Here is a 24,232-nt window from a genome sequence, read left to right as displayed (position 1 = left end):
AAAATTAAAATAACCATCATGAATAAAAAAAACCAGGAACTGTCAAGAAATAACTTGGAATTTGAGCACACAGAGCTTTAGAGCTAAAGGTCATGCTTCACGGCACAAGTGGAATAAGCTTGTTAGGTGGAGAAATATACCTTTTATTCAGAATGGCAGAGATGAAAGATTTAAACGGCTTTTAAAAAATACTGCTTTCCCAAACTCACAGAAAACATTTGTCAAATGGCTAGTGCTCTTACTTTAAAAGTAACTACAGTTAGTAAAAAATAAAAGAGCAAATAGTTTGTGTACTATAAAGATGATAAATCAACAAAAACCATGTGGTATATATTTGTCTTTCAGCTGCTATCCAGCATCTGTTCCCATTTCCAATCAACACCTTGATTTTCCTGGGAAAGGTACAAATTTCTCTTGTTCTAAATAGTACCTTTCAAACTTTTCCACGGAAGTTCACAGAAAACAAATTACCTCACTACCCACCAAACACATACATCATTTGTATAAAACTAAGCAAGTTTCAACAAAAAATATTACTAATGGTAATGCACGCTGATATTTTTATTTCTGTTCTATTCTATTAGTCTATTCTTTTAAAAAACTGCTTGCGGTCCATTGTATTGTGAGTGTATGGCCCACAAATGAGATTAGGTGCAGTTTGAAAAACACTCATCTAATTCGATATTATTTGAGTGTGGTTGAATTGAACTCAGGAGTGGCCAAATTACTAGCAATAGAGATCCTCTGAGGAATGGGTAAATAACCCAGACAGAGCCAATGAGATGGAAAGAAACTTTTGTTGGGACATGAGGATGTGAATTTTATAAACCCAAAAGGATGTTACTACCATTGAGGTAGAGTGTCCCGTCGCCAGTTACTGTGTGGAGCCCGAGGCTGGTGCCTCCACTGCAGAAACAGAGTGGAGACTTGGTAGAAAACAGGTCCTGGGTGATAAAGTTGGAGTTCCTGTATCCAGTCACTTAATCACATTTCTACACAGTTCAGTTACATAAGCCAATAAATTCCCTATATTGTTAGGCAATCTCACGGGGTGAAAATTTAAATTTGCAATTTCTAATTTTATCTACTGCTTTACATTTGATTACAAAAGAACATGATTTTTAAAGGATCTAAGTCATGGTTGGGAATTATTCACAGGAGGTGGGATTAAATGATCCATTTCAATTCATTGCTTGCCTCAGTGAATTCCGGATCAAAATACATCTCAATGACATTGACAGCTGAAGCTCCTGAGGAGGAACATATAATGACTCATTCTTGGAAGAAGTGAGACCTCTGTTCTGAGTACAGGGGTCACATCCATTAGGAATGAAGGTGATGCCACACTGGACATTCATCGTGGACAGTTCAAGAAGATTGAGTGTGTTCTTCTAAAGACTAATGGAAGTAATGTGAGGGAATGAAGGGTATGATCCTTCAGCTCTGGAAGGGGGAGTGGTTGATGGTGTAGGGGGACACATACCCAGTGCCTTGATAACACTTTTGAATGGATTACAGATCTTCAGCAGGCATCCTACCTAACGAGCGCTCAGTGACCCTTTAAGGCTTGGGACACTAGGAAGTTATAAAAGAGAAGGGTGTGTTGCTTTGTGTCATGGATGGATGATGTAACTAAACCTAAATGCTACTTTGTGTTCCAAGTTTGGTGGAACAAAGTTTAGCCATAACATATATATTTTTGACTTCTACCAACACAGAACAGTATAATTGAACTTGTTGCTTTAGGTTGTAAAGTGAAAATTACTTTTGAAATCTGAAAGTCATGTTGGGAATGAAGATAGCGAGACGCTGGATCCATACTTACTAGTTTATAAACTTTGGTCTTTAATAAACCACTCAGATATATCTATTTGTAAGGATAGTGTGCTTATTTTCTAGGACCTTTCTGGGAAAGCAGCACAAGATACGGAAATCATGCTTGAAGTTAGGAGTCCTGGTTTTGCTTACTATCTTTGTAACAATCAGGGGCTCTTTATATTGTTATTTGGAAATGAGGATAACACCAGTACCTGTTCTACTGATTTCATTGAGGTCATTATGGCCATTAGATGGAAAATGCAGTTAAAAGTGCTTTAAAACTGTAAAGAACTGTATAGATATAAGAAATTATTTATCTACATTTATAGGAAGAAACCTCGCCCTGCTTTTCACAAATGCCGTTAGTATTAAAAAAGAAATTAAACAAATTCTTAATTAAAGAGGGCCAGAAATGAAAGGGTCTCAGTTTTTGCAAGTTCAATATCCTTGATTCTATCTGATAATGAGTATGTTATGATATTTTTGTTTTTAGGTGACACTGTCATTAATCTTGGCAACTAATTACTGAAAGTGTTAGAGAGTCAAAGCTTTTTAAAGGGTTGGTGGTGTTTTTGTCTATTATTCTGTTCTTGTCAAAGTACCATCACATCACCTTAGTCAATCCTATGATATTAGAAATAGAAAGGATTTTAGAGATTACTAATCCAATCTCAGCATTCTGCAGATCAAAAAACTGTTAGGGCAGTTAAGTGAGTTGTTTAAAGATACAGAACTAATTTTTTGAGAGAGCTGGAACTGATATGTAGGTCTTTTTGTTCCCAGTCTGATATTTTTCTCAATGATCCATGTTGGTTCTCAAGCAGAAAACAAAATCCTAGCTACAGTGCTTTGAATTCTTGAGTATCTCAAACATAAATGCATACATAGTTTCTACTGTGAGAGAAGTAGCTGAGTTATAGTATGAAGTACTGTTACACTGTCACTGCTTCACATCTTCTACGTATACCAGTTGTAAAAAAGCTAGTGATCGTAGGCCTAGGGAGAAGAGTCCCATTAGAGGACTACTGATCATAAAGGCACTTTCAGTCTCATAATAAAACAATTAGCAAAAATTATGGTACTACTCCTTTTAACATTTTCTTTGCTCCAAAAGTCAGTGGTGATTTCCAAAGGTAGGGACTGAATGCGGAAACCTAGGGATTGTTTAGAAGTCCAAAAAGATCAATTAGACATTATGGTTCCCTTCTGTATTCTGTGCAGTTAGAAATCCAGCCCTCACTGATTTTGGCATGAGTCTGGAGGTTTCTTGTTTGGGGAAACTGAACCAAGAAACTCCAAGCCAGGGACAGCAGGAATAGCAGCAAGAGGTGCCATACCAAAAAGAGAAGATGATGTAAAAACCCACGTAATGAATAGTGAGGCCACCCAGCTCTCTTGTACCTTTTGGACTTGCGCCTTTTGGCACAGCATTGCTGGTAGATTAAAGTAGATTCAAGAATCAACAGATTCTTCCCTGGAGAAATTGTAGTGCTCCTCAGAAAAGACACATGATTACTGACATCTGTGGACGGCTCAATAAATTGGCTGGGTTCCACTAAACAAAATGCACCCACGCCTGTAAAACTTCCAATCTGCCGGCTGTTATCTCTTAAATATGAATAAATCAAAAATAATAATTAAACATGTGAGAGGAGTCTCCAACATAGAATACTGAAACCAAAACCAAATCAATAGAAAATGAAACTCAGAGAAAAAAGAGAAAATACAGGCAGTAGAAGAAAACTTCAAAGGAGATAATACTTATTCATAAAAATTTTAAAAACTCACAGGGATAATCAGAGCATATATACATATTAGAAATATATGGCTAATTAAAAAATCTATTAGTAGGAAGATAAAGTGAAATTAATCTCCGAAAAGGTAACCAAAATACAAAGAGATCTAAAATTGTAGGGAAAAGATAAGACATTTAGAGAATGAATCTCAAGACATTAAAAAAAAATTATTAGGAGTACCAGAAAAAGAGGAAAAAGAGGGAGAGGAATCTATTTAGAGACATACTGAAGAACTGAAAAACGTTCACTTTCACATTCAAAGCTTTCACCATCCAAACCATACCATCTCACCACACAATGTCACAGACTTGTTAATATCATTCATTAATTTAACAAAAATGTATTGCATGTCCACTGTGTGCCAGGTCCTCTATTAAGTCCAGGGATAAAGTGGAAGCCACGTTAGTGGGAGCCTCCCCTCATAAAGTTTACCCTCTGGTGAGGCAAAGAGACAGGACTAAATCATCCCACCTGCACTGCAAAAGTCCGCTGAGATAAGGGAGCGTGTTGAATACAAGTGACTGAAAGAAATACAGTGTGGATGAAATGGGGAGGACAAGTGGGGCACATGGGGTGAGATGAGGCCAGAGATCAGAGGCCAGTGGGGTGCTGACCGGGCAGAACTTTGTAGGCTATGTTAGAGTTTGCCTTTTTCCTATGGGCACACAATGGGCACTCCTTGAAACGTTGTAAGCAGGAGAGGAGATGGAGTAAAATTTGTGTTATTGTAAAGGTCACTGCCTGCAATGTGGAGAATGGATTGGAGGAAGGTCAGGGAGAGATGCTGTAGTGATGTTAGGCAGCTTTCACAGTTGCCAGGCAAAGGATGATGGTGGCTTGGACAAGTGTGATAATGATGAGAAAGAAGAGAAGAGCAAGTTCTTGAGAAATACTTAGTGGGTTAAATCAGCAGGACTTTCTGATAAGTTATATCAAGGGTTGATTCTTTGAATATTCTAAGAACAACAACTTGGCTAGTCTGACCAAAAAACCAAAGAGAGGGAAATATAAATTAAGGACATTGGAACTGTCAAAGCAAATATATGTACATATAACAAAAGTGTTCTAAAAAATTACCAGTGAGTGCTAGGTGTAATTCAATACAGTAAGTTTGAAAATCTAGATAAGAGGTCAATTTTCTAGGACAATAAAAATTACCATTTCTCTTTTCATGATTTATGACATCCTGGATCTCCAAGCTAGAAATAAAAGAATCAGGCTCAGTGGTGACTCCTGTGAGGATATGGGTACAACTGGACAGTGTTCTAATCATGGCATCTGGAAATGCTCTAATCAGCTCTTCTGTGGCCTTTTAAAATAAACTTGATAATCACTCCATGGTCCACTTTTGCTCCCCACCCTAGTGAATAATAAACTTAGCATTCTTCTGGGGAGTTACTGGACAGAGGAACTGTGATCTCTGCAGAATCCTCTCCTAATCCAGAGCTTTTGGAGATGTGGTGTATTTCTCATGTACTTTTCTGACATTTCAGCAGGACTGTAGGGAAAGGGAAAATAACGTATGTTTTTTTCTCCTTTCATATTGAACCAGAAGGAGTGGATATTTTTCTAAATATATCTCTATAGTTAAAATTCATTATTTTCATAATTTTTGAAAATTAAATTAGTATGATAATCTTTGAATTAAACATTCAAAGAAAAATAATTTTCTTACACTTATCTTTGTCTTAGTATTCTTATTTATGATGAAGTTTATTTAGACATAAGAACATCAATCACCATTACCTATTGGTACTCATATATTATTTCTGTATAATTTAGAATTATAGTTTGTGGAATTAGGAGTATAAGTTAAAGAATTTAAGAAAAAACATTCCATAAAGTTGTGAATGCCAAAGAAGTTTCTGTGTGTCAGAACTTTTGGTTTCTCTGTTTTAAAAGATCTGGCAGAAATGAACTCCAAGTAAAGCAGGATGAATAATTAAATTCTTCTTCATGCAACTACAAGGCATTTTGGAATAAAAAAACAATAACCATACAGCAAGTTACATATTTTAGAAGTTACAAATTTTGCGGTTATGCAAACCAACGTTGTGGTGTGCTAACTTGTCATTAAAAGGCTAACAAAAGCATACTGTGAAAAAATGATTTTATTGAATGGTCCTGACACAGCTATACTTAAAATCCTATAGCTTTTGCCTGCTTTCATAAATGGTGATCTGGCTCAGCACACAAAATCAGGGCTCAGCCTAAAAGGCGAGGAATCACAATATTTAAAATATCCACACTATGCTACTAATTTGCTATTTGCATTGGAAGAAACTATGTTAAAATGCATTCTGTATCTTAAAATACTATATTTAGGCCTCAGAAACTTTTTAAAAAAATTTCATTAAAATTTATTTATAATTGGAAGCATTCAAAACATCTGGCTTAATGTTACTGTACTATAGACATACAAATATACTATGCAGATATTGAAATGTGTTTTTTGACATTTTTAAATTGAAGTATAGTTGGATTACAATGTTTCCAGTGTATAGCAAAGTGATTCAGTTATAGGGCCTCAGAATCTTTTATATGGATTTATTATATTTTATTTTATTTTTCCCAAATACTCTCAACTTTCTTTTGCTAGGAAATTACCTGTGTGTCACCAGAAGAGTCATGACCTACAGTGAAAAAAACAAACTTATACATCTCTCTCCATCACTGAGGACCATTGATTTTAGCTCATAAATGTTTCTCAAGTCATTCTACATTGCCCCCTCTCCCTTGTATCCATTGTAGGCCAAAAACTCCATTGTGTGGCTCTTACAATGGTGAAATAGTCTCCCAATTGTTCTTGAATCCATTTTGCCCTACAGGCAACTCTTTGGGAAGTAACTAGAATGACCTCTTTAAAATGAAAATTTTATTTTGATACTCCTTGCTTATCATTTCTTAATTTCCCATGCTCTTAAAATACAGTTCAAAATTCTTAGCATGTTCTGTAGAAGCACAAATGACAGCTTCTGAAAAAACGCTGAATGTTTCCTTCATGGTGCTTCTTATAGTTTATGATTGTATATTCATTTGCACAACTATTCCCCTTACTCTGTGTTCCTCATTTGTAATCATTTTGTCATTGATTTCACTTCTACATATATGTAAATATCACAATATATTGTTACTATTTTAATTTTAGACAATTTAAAATTTTTTTATTGAATGAAAGATTCTTTAAATTCTATATGCTTTACAATTTTCAAAAGTTTCACACAGGTGATTTCATATAATCCCATAATAACTCTTTTTTTCTTCTAGCCTTATATTTCCTCTACCTTTTTTTCTCTCTCCGCCCCACTGGTAACCACTAGTTTGTTCTCTGTATCTGTGAGTCTGCTTCTTTTTTGTTTTAGTCACTAGTTTGTTGTACTTTTTAGTTCCACATATAAGTGATAATATAGGGTATTTGTCTTTCTCTGTCTGACTTATTCCACTTCGCATAATGCCAAGTCCATCCATGTTGCTGCAAATGGCAAGATTTCATTCTTTTTTTATGGCTGAGTAATGTTCTATTGTATATATGTACCACATCTTCTTTATCCATTCATCTGTTGATGGACACTTAGGTTGCTCCCATACCTTGGCAACTGTAAATTATTTTAAAAAGAGACTTAAACGTCAGATAAAAATGGCTTTAAATATTTACCATCATTTTTACCATTTCTGTAGCTCTTTATTTCTTTATGTAAATAAAAATTTTAATGTGGTATCAAATCTGTTGCCTAAAGGATTTCCTTTAACATTTCTTGTAGTACAGGTCTCCTACACTACTCCTACTCATTTTATTGACTTTTGTCTGTCTGAAAAGTCTTTATTTTGCTTTTATTTTTGTAAGATATTTTTGTTAAGATTTCTGTTTTGACAGTTTTTTCTTTCAGTACTTCATTGTTGACTGGTTTTGCGTTATTTCTGATAAGAAGTCTGCTGAATACTTCATCTTTATTTGTAGGTAATGTTTCTTATTATTTGCTTGCCTTCATGATTTTCTTTTTATCTTTTTTTAAAAAGCAGTTTGATTAGGATGTGTCTAATTTAAAAAATTTATCTATCTATCTATCTATCTATATCTCCTGCTTGGGTTTCTCTGAGCTTTTTAGATCCGTGGTTTGTTTGTTGTCATTCATTAATCTTTAAAAATTCTTAGCTATTATCTCTTCAAATATTCCTCCTGTCCCATTCTCCCTATTTTCTCCTCCCAGAGCTAATTAATTATTAGTTAATTATTGGTTAATTTATTAGACCAATTGTTATTGTCCCACAACTCTTGGATGTTCTGTTCTGTTTTTGTATTCTTTTTTTTCTTTATATTTGGATAAATTCCATTGACCTGCTTTTAACTTTATTGATTCTTTCCTTAGCTTTATCCAATCTGATGAGGAACTCATCCAAAGAATTCATATGTAATATCAATGTTTTTATTTCTTCTTTTTTTTAATGTTTTTATTTCTAACATTTCCATTTGACTTATTGTTTCCATTTTTCCTGCTAAATTTTCCCATTTATTTTATGGGGATTTTGTCATCTTTACCATTACAGGTTTTAATATATTAAGAATAGTTATTTTAAAGACTTTATTTGTTCTAACATCTTGGTCATCTCTGAATCTTTTCTGTTAAACATCTTCTCTCCTGATTGTTTTCTTTCTGCTTTTTTTGGTGTGTATCATAATAAATAACATTTCTTCCTGAAATGGTCAATCCTTCCTCTCCTTTCTGGTCATTAGTTTTGTGGACTGAACCCATCTAGTCAGTAGTTGAACTGGATTTTGGTTTTATTGTTGCTATAATCAAATTTAGTGCTCAACAGACTTTAGATTTTTCCAGGCATGAACCACTGCTACATTGTGCTTAGTGTTGGATTTGGGGTATTGGCTAGGTTTCTCCATGTTTCTGGTCCATTCCCCACTATGAGCAGTCCCTGCACACGTGTGCACAGTGAGGGGTTCTCTCTCCATCCTCTTGCCAGCCTCCAGTGATAGACTCCTGCTGCTTGCTACTCAGTGTTAGGCTCATGGTTAGGATGGAGAGTTCTCGCCTATCCTGGTCCAGCTTCAGTCTTAGGCAGGCCCTGTGTACTTGGGACTCACTTTTACAATTTCTCAGCATTTCTTTCCCTCCCTCACATGAGAGCCAAATTCTTCCTTCTATCTATCTGTGTGTATATTTGTGTGTGTGTGTGTGTGTGTGTGTGTGTGTGTGTGTGTGACGTGCACGCATGCCTGGGGGTGGATGGTCTTGGATGGGAGATGGTTTCCTTCTGCTGCCCTAATGTGAGCTGATTTCAGCTTTCTATCAGTGCACGATCCTAGGCCTGAGCAAATGTCCTGCCTGCCTGCAAGGGCAAACAGCTGTTCTTTCTGCCGCACCCCCTGAGGCATTTTGTATTTGCATAGACCCTGGGAGTGGGATGGTTTACAACTTGTCACCCAGTAGATTAAGGCTTTTGCTTTGTGTGGGAGAAGGGTCTAGTGATTGGGTTGGGTTTTGTACCTATGTGTCACTGAGGAGTTTCTTGCAGTCTCCTCCCTGCCTGTCTTTTTCATAGCACCTGGTGGAGGCCCGGGCAAAGAACTCATGTGTGAGACTGAACTCTCCTAGTTTGTGTTAAAATTTAAACTATTTCTTAATATCCACTTTTATGCTAGTCACCTCTCCAAGCATACTGTGCCAGTGGTTCATGTCACTTCTCTCTCCTTGGAAGTACAAGGGAACTAGATTTTTCCCTGCTTGACTTCAAAAAGCCATTTTTTATTGAGGTAGTTTCTATATTGGACAAAAGTAGATTTTAAGGAAACACTCTTAACCACAAGATAAAACCCAAAGCCTTTCTGTAATAGGATATTAAAAAAAAAAAGATGTGTTTAACGATAAAATGAGTCAGATGATAGTTTAGGACTCTTCTATATTGTTCCAAACACAATAGTGGATTTTTGTAATCTTGGGAATTATGTGAAATTATAGGTAGTTTTGGTCTTCCATAATTATCTAAGGATTACCGATCAGTATCAGTTTTTAAATTTCTATGTACTGTTAAAAGCCTCTGCAAACAAGAATTTTCCAACTCTGCTCCTTAGTGTGCTTTAGAAAGTCTTTTAGAATTTCGTTCATGAAGTAAAGAAAGGTCAACCATCTCTGCTGTCTGTATTCTTTTTCTCATTTCTCTTTAAAACAACAGCAATAACTGTGATCATTTATTGAGGACTTATTAAGTGTCAGGAACTTCTCTGGATGCGTTGTTTGCATTAACTCAACAGTCTTAGGTGGTAGGTGATATTTGATCCCTTTACAGGTGAGGAAATAGTTGTGACCTGGCCAATATCCTGTAATCACTGAGCTATCTGACTCTGGAGTACTTAAGCACAACAGCGAAGCCTTTTCTTGGTTAATAATTTTGTGAAGGTTTTATTTACTTATTTATTTTTTTGGCTCAGAAGCAAAGGAAAGATTTATTCTTTGATCAGAGAATGGAGAGGTATGAGCTCATGCTCTAGAGCACACGTGCTCGTGAAGGCTTTAGTTTTTCTAAACAAATGAAAGCAGAGACACCATGAGAATTCAAACTTAAATACTATTTTCTCAGTGCTGTCTCATATAAAAAGTAAATAAAATGTATTTTCCCTATACTGTGGTTTTCTACCTTAGTAATATTTTATGCTTTACATTTTACTTCAAAACTTCTTAGATCTGAGAGTCTCTTCTAGGTATACTAGTAGTAATTTAATGTGTATTACTAAATACAGTTTGGGACAAATAGAAGAAATAATTATTCTCACTGACTGGATATTGGATGACATTAAGGAATAAATATTAAATTATTTTGGGTGTGATAATGGTGTTGTGGTTATGTTTAAAAGAGTTCTTAGCTTTAAAAATTCATACTAAAACATTTTAAGAGGAAGTAATATCATTCAGGGATTTGCTTCAAAATAAAATTGGTGGAGGTAGTGGATGAGGATATAGGTAAAAATGATTGCCATGAACTGATAATTTTGAAACAGGGTGAGGGGAGCATGGGGGTCATTATTCTATTCTGTTTGAAATTTTCCATAATAATAAACAAAAAAGAAGAAGAAATAGTTACATCAAAGGACATCGCTATAATATAACAATATTACGGTTTAGTTTAAAGAATTGTGATAGGCTTGTCTTCCTATATGTTCTAGACAATGGCAGTAGAAGGATGGCTAAGAGACACATTTTTTTGCCATGCAATTATACACTAGGAAGAGGGGAAGTAATAATAAGTGATATTTCAAGACAATATAGTATGGGTTATGATTTTTTTTTTATTTTTTTTTTTTTATTTTTTTTTTGCTGTACGCGGGCCTCTCACTACTGTGGCCTCTCCCGTTGCGGAGCACAGGCTCCGGACACACAGGCTCCGCTGCCATGGCTCGCGGGCCCAGCCGCTGCGCGGCATGTGGGATCTTCCGGGATAGGGGCACGAACCCGTGTCCCCTGCATCGGCAGGCGGACTCTCAACCACTGCGCCACCAGGGAAGCCCAGGGGTTATGATTTTTAAAAGTAACAGACTGCTAAAGGATTAGCACAAATCCAGACAAAATGGGTGAGTTCTCAGAAATCCTATATGGATCTGCTTATTGTTGTCTCATACTTTAGAAGAATATTTGATGGCAAAAGAAAATTTTCATCGAAATTTTTAAGTAAGGAAAAGCACTTTTAAATTGTGTAATTAAAAATTAATTTTAATTAAGAATGTTTAAAGCCTGCATACTAAACTGAGAAACTTAGTTTTCTAAACTTAGAAGATTAAAAAAAAATATTTTGAGTTTTCAAATAGTATGTATTTAACCTGTATTTTTATAATAAAATTATACATTTATTAATATTAATATAATTTTATTTACAGTGAGTTTTTTAGTGATATGTTTATGCTATAAAGAAAAAACAGCATAAGTTCATGTTAGAGGAATTGTAAATTTTTTTTTTTTTTTTTTTTTTTTTTTTTTTTTTTTTTTTGCAGTACGTGGGCCTCTCACTGTTGTGGCCTCTCCCGTTGCGGAGCACAGGCTCTGGACATGCAGGCTCAGCAGCCACGGCTCACGGGCCCAGCCGCTCTGCGGCATGTGGGATCTTCCCGGACTGGGGCACGAACCCGTGTCCCCTGCATCGGCAGGCGGACTCTCAACCACTGCGCCACCAGGGAAGCCCGAGGAATTGTAAATTTTTTATGCTTATAAGAAAGGGGACAAAAAGCCACCGCAAGTGGCAAAAAGTGTTGAAGTAAAATGTATAATCTCATGGGAGTGGTTAGTATGGTATTAGGTATTCCACACACATTGGAATTTTATTGGATTATACTTCCAATTCCTGATACCTAAAGGAGCCTAGAGAAAAGATGTTGCTGTCTCCTGAAATGGAAGTTTACACATAATCAAGTCAGATTAAGAAAGAGGAAAAACAATAATTACTTGTTGTGTTGAAATTTTGTAATCTTTAAGCAAAAGAAGAATGCATTTGAAGCATATAATATAAAGATTGCCAGAATGAATTTGTCATAAACATGTCGATTTATTAATGCTACAAAATATATCTGAAGGAAAATTTTTAAACTGCAAATAACATGAAATAAACGTTTGTCTTTATAAAAGTGAAAATTCTAATATTATACCTCTTTCATCTGTATTTGTAACACCCTTTCATTTATCAAATATACTTTTTGTAGTGTATTTGTATATTTGTAGTATGAAGTAGTTTATTGGAGAGTTTACCATTTACATAACTCATTTTATCTTTCTGCAGTTGTATCAGTTTTACTATTTATCCTACTCGTGTGCACTTAAGTTTATTTTCATATTCTATTCTTTTTTTTTTAAGATGCTAGAAAAGGAATTTGGAAAGTATCACTACATTTTACTTTTCTAAATAAACAAAACCATATTATACTGTTTTGGACATAAATGTTAGCTTTAGAGGGAGTTGATTATGTTATTTTGTGCTATTATCTCATGAAGTGTTTTTAGACCAGCCAGACAAGCATTCTTGCAAAAGAGTATATTTTTGCCTTTTTATTAAAGGTATTCAGTTTGCATAATATTCTGTTACTTGAATGGTACTGGTATTTTTTTTCTTAAAGAATAATATGGAAAGTGTCTTAGAATTATGTAAGAATTTGCACAGTCATTCCACTTACCATGTAATTTATATGAAAGAGTCAGCTTTCCAAATGTATTTTAAAAACTGTGGTACTGTTTCCAACCCTCTGCAACTCATTTTTTTTTTTTTGTAATTAAAAAACTTTTTTTAGCTCAATTACTTGGCACTATTTTTAACCAAAGAATTTGCAGGATGTTTGTTGCCAAGTTGTGTTATGCCCCAAAGTGAACAATTTGTTTCAGTTTGGAGAAGTTCAACGCTTTTCTGTCTCTAAAGATAAATAGGAAGAATGATACCATTCTATGAATTTGCTACCCATTGATCATAACTCTCTCTAGCACAAATTTATTAAGATGATCTCTTACTGACAGAATCTTAAAGTTTCTTTTTTATTTGCAGATTTGTTTCCTCTTTTTAACTTTCTATATTATATATTAACTAGAAAATAATATATATCAAATATTCATTCACTCAGCAAATGTTTTTGAATGAATACTATATGCAGGGCATTGTTCTGAACACTGGAAATACAACTATGAACAAATAGGCAAAATTCTTCACCCCTCAAGGAGCCCACATTCTAGTGGAGGCTGGAGACAGTACATAAAGAAGTGAAATGGATCATGTGTTATGTGGTCACTGCCTTAGTCTGTTTGGGCTATTAATATAAGCTCCCACACAGTGGGTGGCTCCTAAAAATTTGTTGGTCACTGTTCTGGAGGTCGGAAAGTCTAAGATCAAGGTACTAGCATGGTTGCCTTCTGGGCAGGGCCCCCTTCCTGGTTCTCAGCCAACACCCTCTGGCTGTGGCCTCGCATGATGGAAGGGGCTAGAGATCTCCTGGAGCCTCTTTTATATGCCACATTCTTAGCAATTCAGGACTATTTTAAAGTTTTCCTTAGAGCTAATGCATTCTTTCTTGGGCCTTGATGTAGGTCCTAGGAGGCCACATCTCTGTACTCTCCCGTGGAACACTGGATATGCTCCCTTTTCTCCTCCCCTCCCCTTTTTGAACCTATTTCCCTATTTCTCTCTGTTTCCCGCCACTGCTGTATTAGACCAGTTGGCCATGCTATTAATCCCCATGAGGGAAACTGCCTCATCTACAGCCCCTGCAAAGGAAGGAGGTCTCAATCATCCCAGAGACGGGGTGACCACAGTCTGTACCACGTCAACCCCTAGCCTTCACTGAGAGCATCTGATCTGGAGTGGGCACCTGACCAATCCACAGCCTTACCCGTGAGGCGATCTGACATGTGAAAACTCTGCCCAAACAAGGATCAGCTGAGCAAATTAGACTCTTGTGAATTTAAACTGGAAATATGGACCAGGAGATTAGGTAGTTGAAGCAGAAGTTGAAAAAAAGCATTCAGAGAAAGTGGTGGGACAGGAAGGCCACAAGGAAATACATTAAAACGTATGGATGCTGTTGATAGTTTCTGAAAGGAGAGAAAACAGAGACAGACAGGAGCTGAATATCACGCAAGCAGAGAAGCAATAAACTTCTGCCACCCAGGTAAAAAGAAAATCCATTCACTCTCTAGAACTCTGTCCGAGTCTCCACTTCTGAGTTTCAGTCTCTGTGACATTTTCTGCTCCAGGATTGCCATGAGTTCATGTGGTCCTCATGTGTATGTTTATCTTTACAATACATTTATCATTACTTGAGGTAAATCCTGTATGAACCCAACTCATATCAGTTTTAACATTTTAGATTATTCTCTCTCCTTTATCCTCAAATGGTTATTCCTAGCTCTGAACTCAGATCCTTTCCCTCTTCAGTTCATCACAGTTTAGTTCTCACACTACCATTTTTCACAGTTCTATTCCTGAGAGAGTTCCCTTTTACTCTCAACGTGGTCAGACACTCTTTAGTATATCTCTGCAAGGACTCACAATGTATTTGTTACAGCAAAACCCTCACTGGCTGCCATTAAACATTTAAACCAACCACCCACCTTCCCTCACTTCTCTGTTATCTCATATTTCTGTTGTAAGACACACTACTCAAAATGGAGAGAATTCCCTCATACTTCACAGTCTTCTGCAGGAACAGGAGCAGTTCTCTCTCTCTCTCTCTCTATCCCTTTGTAGAAACAGATAAGTTTAACTTCTACAAACCTACAGTTGTCAAGTGGTTTATAAATAAGATCTTGGGATGCTGGAATGACTCACTGTGCTAAATTATATGCAGAACACATTAACAAAATGTGTCAAGGGATTTATGTTTTCGTTTCTAAAAACTTTTATGACATTGTCCTTAAGCCAGTGGTTGTCAAAAATTCTTAAACAGTTGAGCCATTTTTTCCAAATGTGAAATCCCAATGTGTAAAACATACAGAATGGAGCTGCTCTGTTGGGAACAGGAGTGAAAACCCCAAGACTCCCTGTCTTAATAGCTGATCCTGCCAAATCCCTTCTGGCCGCTCCTTGAGGCACCTTCTCTGAGCCGTACAGCTCTTTGGAGTGCAGTTTGAAAACCATTTCCCTGAATTTTGGGACCTATAAACAAAGTGGTGTTACCTGCTGGGGGTGAATGGAATAGTTCACTGTTATCCAGGGGCAGACTTCTCTCCAGCCCTGGGGAGCCCTGAGTCAGACTCTCATATTTCCCAAGAAAGATATTTCCCCCTTGTCCACTCCCTACTTGCACCGTCGTTTTCTATGTCTGATTAGACCATCCTCACAGCTTTTGGACGATTCCAACGGACCCTTTATTTGCTTCTCAAGGGAGTATAGTAACTTGTTCTAAAGTATATTTGTGGTTTTCCCCTAGAGCACACTGGACACTACTTAGCCAGTCTCCTCCATATCTGCATCCCTTCAGAGCTGGGATATGTATCCTATCTGAGACTCAGGTTTCTGTGATGTCAGATGCAATGGGAGGGCACCGAGACAACTAAGAGGCACTAAAGAGGAGGGGCACCAAAAGGAGGTGACTTAGTTGGTGTCCCAGCTCTGCAGACTGCCTGGATCTCAATGAACCATCACTGAATCTCTGACTTGCACCAGGATCAGTACAGGTGGGAGATGCCCTGACAGAGCCCCTGTCTCTGAGGGATTGCCATAGTGTTTGGCTGGGCAAGAGCTTCATCATCACAGGGCTGCAATACTTTGGGGCCTATCTTGGTATGATGCCCTCCTTTTCTTTCCTGCTCACATATCCTTCCTTCTTCCTTTTTCGTTATTTAAGCATAAGATACATATCTCTTTCACAGTTTGAGTGGCATGTAGAGCTCTGTACCAGGATGCAACTGTGAGTTCCCATCGCAGGTTTCATGTGCTGATCATCTTTTGCTCTGTCTTTGTGGAAGGTGATAGCATAGCAACACAAGTTACCTGTGGGGACTCCTCTGACTACGAGTGGCAGTGTGTAAGCTCTCCCTTCGTGCGAAACTTGGGAGGATAAAGAGAAATCACTTGTGTGACCGCTTAAGGTCTGGGAGGTATTAGGGGACATGTCAGGGAATAAGGTTATGCTACTCTTGATAGAAGAGGATCTTGGGATGATACTGTGGACTGACATAGTTTGCTGTGGAAGCAGGATGAAGTTACATAAGGATTGATATAGAATACATACACATATATCTCACTAAACGCAATATTTAGGTCACTGATCACTCAGTGAATTGTGGTTATTATTATTATCATTATTATTTTTTAATTAAAAATTAGTTTAGCATCAACCTGTGTCAGATTGACAATATGACATTAGATCATTTTGAGGACTAGTTAATTTTGTCTTTCATTCTACAGGAACATTACCAGCATCGTTTCCCTAGTACATAACATTATGACTAGTATGAAAATAGGTTTGAAACAGTTTTGTGGAATGGCAGAATGAGTTCCTAACCTTGGCATATTGTTTCCCATATTCTGGCATGTCATGAAGCCATGTACATCTATCACCGTGAATAGAAAAAGAAACCAGAACATCTTACTGTAACTAGTGTCATTTTAACTAAATTTTGGATTTCCTTTTGTCCCATTTTGTTTTAATGCCAACTTTTATCTTTTGTAGACCCTGCACTCACAGAGGGGACTTGGGCACTGCTATAGGAAGCATTAAGAGGGGAGTTACAGATGTTTTCAGTCTGTGTTTATTAAGCATTGACAGCCACCTGAGGATGGCTCTTGGCAAATGTGAAGTTGCTGAAACACAAAGGTTGCACCATATGCGAAGCATTGTGCCTCTGCCTGCACTTTCTTTGTTTTCTAACAGTTTGGAGCCAATAGCTTAGAACACAATGGCTGTTAAGGCTGGGTTTACAAGTCAATGAAAGGGGAAAATTTATCAGATGATAAACTTTTATAGTTCCTGTTCATGGTGTGCTTAGCAAAGGAATAATTAAAATTGACAACATATATTTTTTTCTCAATCTATTTTCTTTTAACCCAAGGCCACCTAAAGGCCAAACTAGATCAGTCAGCTATGGGTGCAAAAAGTTTTCTCCCTGCATTATAGGTATTCTTGCACTTTCTTGGGAAAGTTACAGAATATTTCCACAGAATATCTACCTATTCTTGATGCTACTGTTTTTCAGGGCCTCACTGCCTGTGTTTGAACGGAAGCAGTGAGCCTTTACAGGGCAGAGATCAATCAGAAAAACCATATCCTGTTGAGTTTTGCCTTGTGGTTATGGGGATAGAGGAAGAGACAGGTGTATAAGTAACCGTTTTGCAAACCGCATTAGGAGAGGGGTCCAATTCCTTCACTTATTGCAAAAGCATCCTGAATAGACACCCCTAATATATTTATGCTGTTTTAATTTTTTGCACAATTTCAATTGTATAACATTGTTTGCCAGCTTTACATTTGGCTTCAGGTATTCAGTTCAAAAATAGCATGATTTACAAGTCCATTCTGTTTTCAAAAATTATCAAGCCAAGTTCTGCAAATACTTGTAAGCCTGATAAAATTATGAGGAGGGATGGGAGATGCCAAAGAACAGCTTAATATATCGACATTCACAACACAGGTTTTGGTCATGAAATTGTTATCCCCACTTATGTAAAAATTTAGTTAAGACTTGAGTTGGACCCTAGAAATATTAGATATTTTTCTTTAAAATGAATTAAGGATTTTTAAAAATTCCTTTTTAAAAAACAAATTATATTATAATGATTTGACAATAGAAATTGGATGATTAGTGCTGGGATTCTAATTTTCATGCTGCCACTAACCTTGTTAGCTACATAGATTAGGCTTTATCTGAATGGTCCAAAAAGCTATGTGTGGAGCAAGATAATATTTGCATGATTCTGAATTCCAACATTATGTATATATATAATATATACACAATATATACGTATATATTATATATATTATATGCACGTATATATTATATATTATATTACATGTATATGTACATATATGAGAGAGAGAGAGAGAGAGAGAGAGAGAGAGAGAGAGAGAGAGGGACAGAGAGATAAACAGTCATCATCATCCCTGGCTAATCTATAATTATTCATTGAGCATCTGTTATGTGTCTAGAAGTGGAATATGAAGGGAATAAAAGAAGTGGCATGTACAGTTCTACTTTCTGGTAGAAATTCAAAGGGAAAAGATATTGAGTGTTTTGACTGGTGACTTTTAATAAGTGATCTGACGATCTTCATCAGTGCCACCCAACCCTCCTCAGACAAACATATCACTCAAAGAAAACCAGGGTCAGACGAAACTTTACCTCTCACTCCCCCTGCCGACCTTCCCAGGTTCCACATAATGAAGTCCACTAGCAGTTCTGGAGCTCTCTCTGATGCTGCTGTATTTTTTTGTAACTGAAAAATTTTGCTGGTTTTGTGTTTCATGTTTCCTCACAGAAGGAAAGATATCTTTATGAAATTCTCTAGACTCAGAGTGATAAACTTTTTCCATATCTAGAGGAGTGGCCCCAAATAAATGTTTTTGTTGACATAGCATAAGGAATTTTACCCAAAGAATAATTGTATGAATCTTACATGACAAGTGCTTTCTCTGATTCTCTGCGGGTAAATGACCTCTTAATACAAGATTAGGATGTATTAACAAAGACAGGGTACTTGCCAACATAGACTCACTCTGCTCCCACCACCCTCAGGATGAGTGAGTAATAACTCTAAATTGTCACATATTCCAGAGTAAGGTACATTTCTTTAACAAGGGGATCTCTAAATGTAAAGGTGATGTACAGTTATCAGCAATTGGGGAAGATATGGCTGCATTTCTGGAAAAACCAAGAGCTTCATCTGAAAAGCTAAATATTATTTCAGATGGGGAGAACAATGTAAAAATTTTAAAGCCATAAAATGTTGATAAAATACATAGAAACTTCTTATAATAATACTATAAACACCTCAAAAGACCTATATATGAGGAAGACCTAATTACAAAATATATAGAAAACTACTACAAATCTATTAAAGGCAACTGAAACATGAATAAATAACATGGTCAGATTTTGTAGAAGAAACTAAAAATGATTTTTTAAGCAAAAGACAGTCAACTTTACACCTAATAAATATGTGAATTTATATTAAATCAAAACCCACTTTTTTTCACCTATTAGATCGACAACGTTTTTAATAACAAAATTGGTAAAAATGTTGGCAGGAGATTTACCGTTGTATTGATGGGAGTGTGAGTTGGTTAAAGCTCTATGGAGAAAAACTTGACAATAGCTATTAAAATTTAAAATGTATATATTCTTTTATACAGAAATTCTACTTTGAGATTTATTCTTATGGTTTATATATCCAATGCGTGTGCAAATATTAACTTCATTAACTGAAGAATTTTTGATACAGCAAAAGATTGGAAACCACCTAAATGCCCATGTAGATCATAAGTTAAATAAATTATGAAACACTGTAATGTGGAGTTCTAAGTCACCATTAAATGGTAACAAAACAATTCTATCTCTACTATATGGAATGAGCCTTAAAATCTATGGTAAAATGAAAAAATGACATAGAACAGGATGCATAATATGTGTGCTGTTTAAAAAATAGTACACACATGTATATGTTAGTATAGGAATACAGCTAGAAGAATACACCAAAACTGATAATATTTATTGCACTTGGGAACATGGAAAGGAAGAAAAGAGGACAGGGAGGAAGATTTATTTTTTCTCTATATATTTTTTCATGCTCCCAGGGTGAATGGGGTTGTGTGAATTAGTATTTACCAAGCTTTGAATAGGCTATCATTTATGACACCATTATTATATAATTTAGAAATCATATTAACACAGATACTATCATGTCTGTTTTACAGATGAGGAATGAAAGGCTAAGAAAATTTAAATAAGTTGCACAAGGTCAAAAAGCTTGTTGGAGGGAACCCTTGTACATTGTGGGAATGTAAGCTGGTACAGTCACTGTAGAGAACAGTATGGAGGTTCCTTAAAAAGCTAAAAATAGAATTACCTTATAATATGATCCAGCAATCCCACTCCTGGGCATATATCCAGAGAATACCATACTTCGAAAAGATACAGGCACCCCAGTGTTCATTGCAGCACTATTTACAATAGTCAAGATATGGAAGCAACCTAAAGGTCCATGGACAGATGAATGGATAAAGATGTGGTACATATATACAATGGAATATTACTCAGCCGTAAAAAAGAATGAAATAATGCCATTTACAGCTACATGGATGGACCTAGAGATTATCATACTAAGTGAAGTAAGTCATACAGAGAAAGACAAATACTATATGATATCACTTATATGTGGAACCTAAAAAAATGGTACAAATGAACTTGTTTACAAAACAGAAATAGACTCGCAGACTTAGAAAACACACTTATTGTTTCCAAAGGGCAAAAGTTGAGGGGGAGGGATAAATTAGGAGTTTGGGATTGACATATACACCCTGCTATATATAAAATAGATAAATAACAATATTATAAGATATTCAATATCTTATATACATAGCATGTGCATATCTATCTATATCTATATCTATATATCTATATCCGAATCACTTTGCTGTACACCTTAAACTAATACAGCATTGTAAATCAGCTATACTTCAATAAAAAAAATAAAGAGGTTTGTTGGAGTTGGAATCAGGAAGCGACTCCTAAAAGCACTCACTGGGAATAGGCACAGCTGTCCTTCATGGCTGGACCCAGTGTCAGTCTAAGTTTTGTCTTTTAGTTATTGCCACACCTCTTAAAATTCCTTAGCATGGTTTTCCCAACCAATGGCACATATTTAACTTTAGTGATATCAAAGGATGAGACCACCACTTAATCTCTGGAAACACACACACACACACACACACACATGCACACACTGCTGAATTTATTGTTAAGTAAGGGAGAGCTATGCTGTTTAAACACATCCTCTCTGAGCATAACATTGAACTGATTCTATACAGGGATTTGGGGGAATATCGAATCAGGGAGTGGGTGGAATTTCAGAGGATGTATTTCAGAGATGGGTTGATGTCAGCTGTAGAAACATGGTTACTTGGGTAGGAGTGTATTTGATAGATTGGCTTTTAGAAGCTTGTTCATTGGGGTGAGTATATATCAAATTGGCTGACTGTCAAAAGAGAACTGTCACTGATTAGTTGGATTACAGAAGTGTGTTCACCAAAGCAAGTTCACAGTGATTTATTAAAACCAGTTCTGGTGATTATTTGTTGTCCTGGCTACAACATAATCAGATTTTTCCTAGGTGTATGGGAACTTAAACTTTTTTTCTCCATATTATAGGTATTTCTACCTAGCTTATCTTCTCCTTTCCAAACCATGTCTGCTCTGCCAGTGCCATACGAGTGTGTCTCCTGGGTCACTTACTATGTAGATACTCATGGTTTATTGCTCTAGTTCACCTTTGTTCATTTTTTTCCCTCTCACATAAAGAATGTATGAAAGAAGCAATGACATTTTGGGGTGTAATATTCTAAAATTATGACATCAGCCTAATCTTTATGTAGCCAGAATCCTTGCTGAACCTGGAGAGAATTCAGATTTCCTTGCCTCTATCTGAGGAATTTGTTTACAGGCTATTAGTCATCTATCTACATGGCAGCCTGATGATTTTGGCTGTGGGAGGAAAGGTGAGGTTGGTGCACAGGATCCCTGATAAAGGACAGAAAACACCAATGAAGGGGTCATTAAAGAGTCAAGTTCACGCTTTCTACACATTTTCTTGAGCACCTGTGGAAGAAGCATTGGATGAAGCACTATTTCATAGAAACCTTTTTCATATATGCTGAGAAGTAGCACAGTAGATTGACTTAGATCATCCAGGCAGCAGAAATTGATAAATATAGGAGCAGGGCAGTTCACCAGTGCCTTTCTGATTCTTGTAGATTGGTGGCTTTGGGACGCAGGAGACAGCATCCTTGATGATTTCTCACAGGAGGCACCATCAGGAATTGCAGCAATGAGGCTTCTTCAACCAGGTGAGAGACTAAATGTTATTGCCAAGGAGATACCAGGGCAAGAGAGAAAGGCAGAGAAGGTGTTACAAGGTTGTTACAAGGTATTTTAGCTTAAAGGAGTTTGAGAGCACAGGTGGCCTCTCACCTGTAGAGACCTAAGAAGCACCAGGGGGAACACTTTCAAGAAGGCTGGAGACTGTGGGTAAATGGGGACAAGAGCAGATTACTGGTATGATTGTCATTTGTGTCATTGTATTTGTGTAATTATTATTGACTCCCATCTGCATTGATGCGATTGAGTCCTAGAGACACTGAGTTTACATTTATTTAATTCGGATTAAAAAATAAGGTTGATCCTGTTCTGACTTTGTTGCTTCAAGACTCATAAGAGCTTATCTCTGTTTCTATTCGTAGCCAATTTATTCATTCATTCATTTACCTAGTAATTTATTCATTTAGGTTTCAGACATTTAATCGGTGCTTGCAATGATGAAAGGACAGTTTCTACCCTCATAATGTAGTGTTTGTGATCCAGTTGGGCACCAGCAGTCACACTGACAATTATAATATTTTGATGTATATAATGGAGTTATATGCAGAGTAAAAATGTGCAGAGAAATAGGAGCTCCAATCAGCTGGGCGGAGTCTGGGAAGGCCTCCCACAAAAGTGAAAACTGAGTCATAAAAGAAGATTCATTGGTTTTTAGATGGTGATGGGGAGGGAGCGCATCGCAGGCAGAGGCACCTGCAAATGCCTATGAGATTTGTCAGGGAATAACAGGTGATTTTAAATTACCTGAGTATTGAGGGTAGAAGTGGAGTGGTGAAAAATGATGTTGGATAGATGTTAAGGACACATGTAATGAAATGATCCAGCTTCTCCTGTCCTCATTAGTGATATAATTCCCTTGGGTATCCTTGTATAAAGAAAGACATCTGTTTCTATTTTCTTCTTCCTAGAGAGAGGAACAAGATCTCTATACATCACTGCATAGATTAGTACCATGAGTGTTAGCACTTTCTGTGAGACATAAGCCCAAAGGCCAAGGAGAATTGGGGACCCGGAAGACAAGATGCAAAATATTCTTCCCATGTCATAGGATGTTTTATTGCTGCTGCCGCTTAATCTGAAAAAATGCATTTTTCCTTTTTCTTTTCCCTCCGTCCCTCCCTCCTTCCATCTCTCCCTGCCTCTCTCCCTTTCTTTCTGTTCTTAAAAAAAATTATTATTATTTTTAATGTGCAGAGTTAGTAAAGAGACATAGAGGTATTCTACTTCCCCACAAAGTGTGAATTTACATGTATAGTTGGCTGTCTGCATCTGCTGGTTCTGCACCCGTGGATTCAACAACCAGGAATCAAAAATATTTTTTAAAAATTGTAGAAAGTTCCAAACATAATGATCAAGGGATCGATCCAAGAAGAAGATATAACAATTGTAAATATTTATGCACCCAACATAGGAGCACCTCAATACATAAGGCAAATGCTAACAGCCATAAAAGGAGAAATCGACAGTAACACAATCATAGTAGGGGACTTTAACACCCCACTTTCACCAATGGACAGATCTTCCAAAATGAAAATAAATAAGGAAACACAAGCTTTAAATGATACATTAAACAAGATGGACTTAATTGATATTTACAGGACATTCCATCCCAAAACAACAGAATACACATTTTTCTCAAGTGCTCATGGAACATTCTCCAGGATAGATCATATCTTGGGTCACAAATCAAGCCTTGGTAAATTTAAGAAAATTGAAATTGTATCAAGTATCTTTTCTGACCACAATGCTATGAGACTAGATATCAATTACAGGAAAAGAGCTGTAAAAAATACAAACACATGGAGGCTAAACAATACACTACTTAATAACGAAGTGATCACTGAAGAAATCAAAGAGGAAATAAAAAAATACCTAGAAACAAATGACAATGGAGACACGACGACCCAAAACCTATGGGATGCAGCAAAAGCAGTTCTAAGAGGGAAGTTTATAGCAATACAATCCCACCTTAAGAAACAGGAAACATCTCGAATAAACAACCTAACCTTGCACCTAAAGCAATTAGAGAAAGAAGAACAAAAACATCCCAAAGTT

This window comes from Mesoplodon bidens (assembly GCF_964165515.1).
Source record: "Mesoplodon bidens genome assembly, chromosome: 1".
NCBI lineage: Eukaryota > Metazoa > Chordata > Mammalia > Artiodactyla > Ziphiidae > Mesoplodon > Mesoplodon bidens.
Note: the sequence above shows the minus strand (reverse complement) of the source record.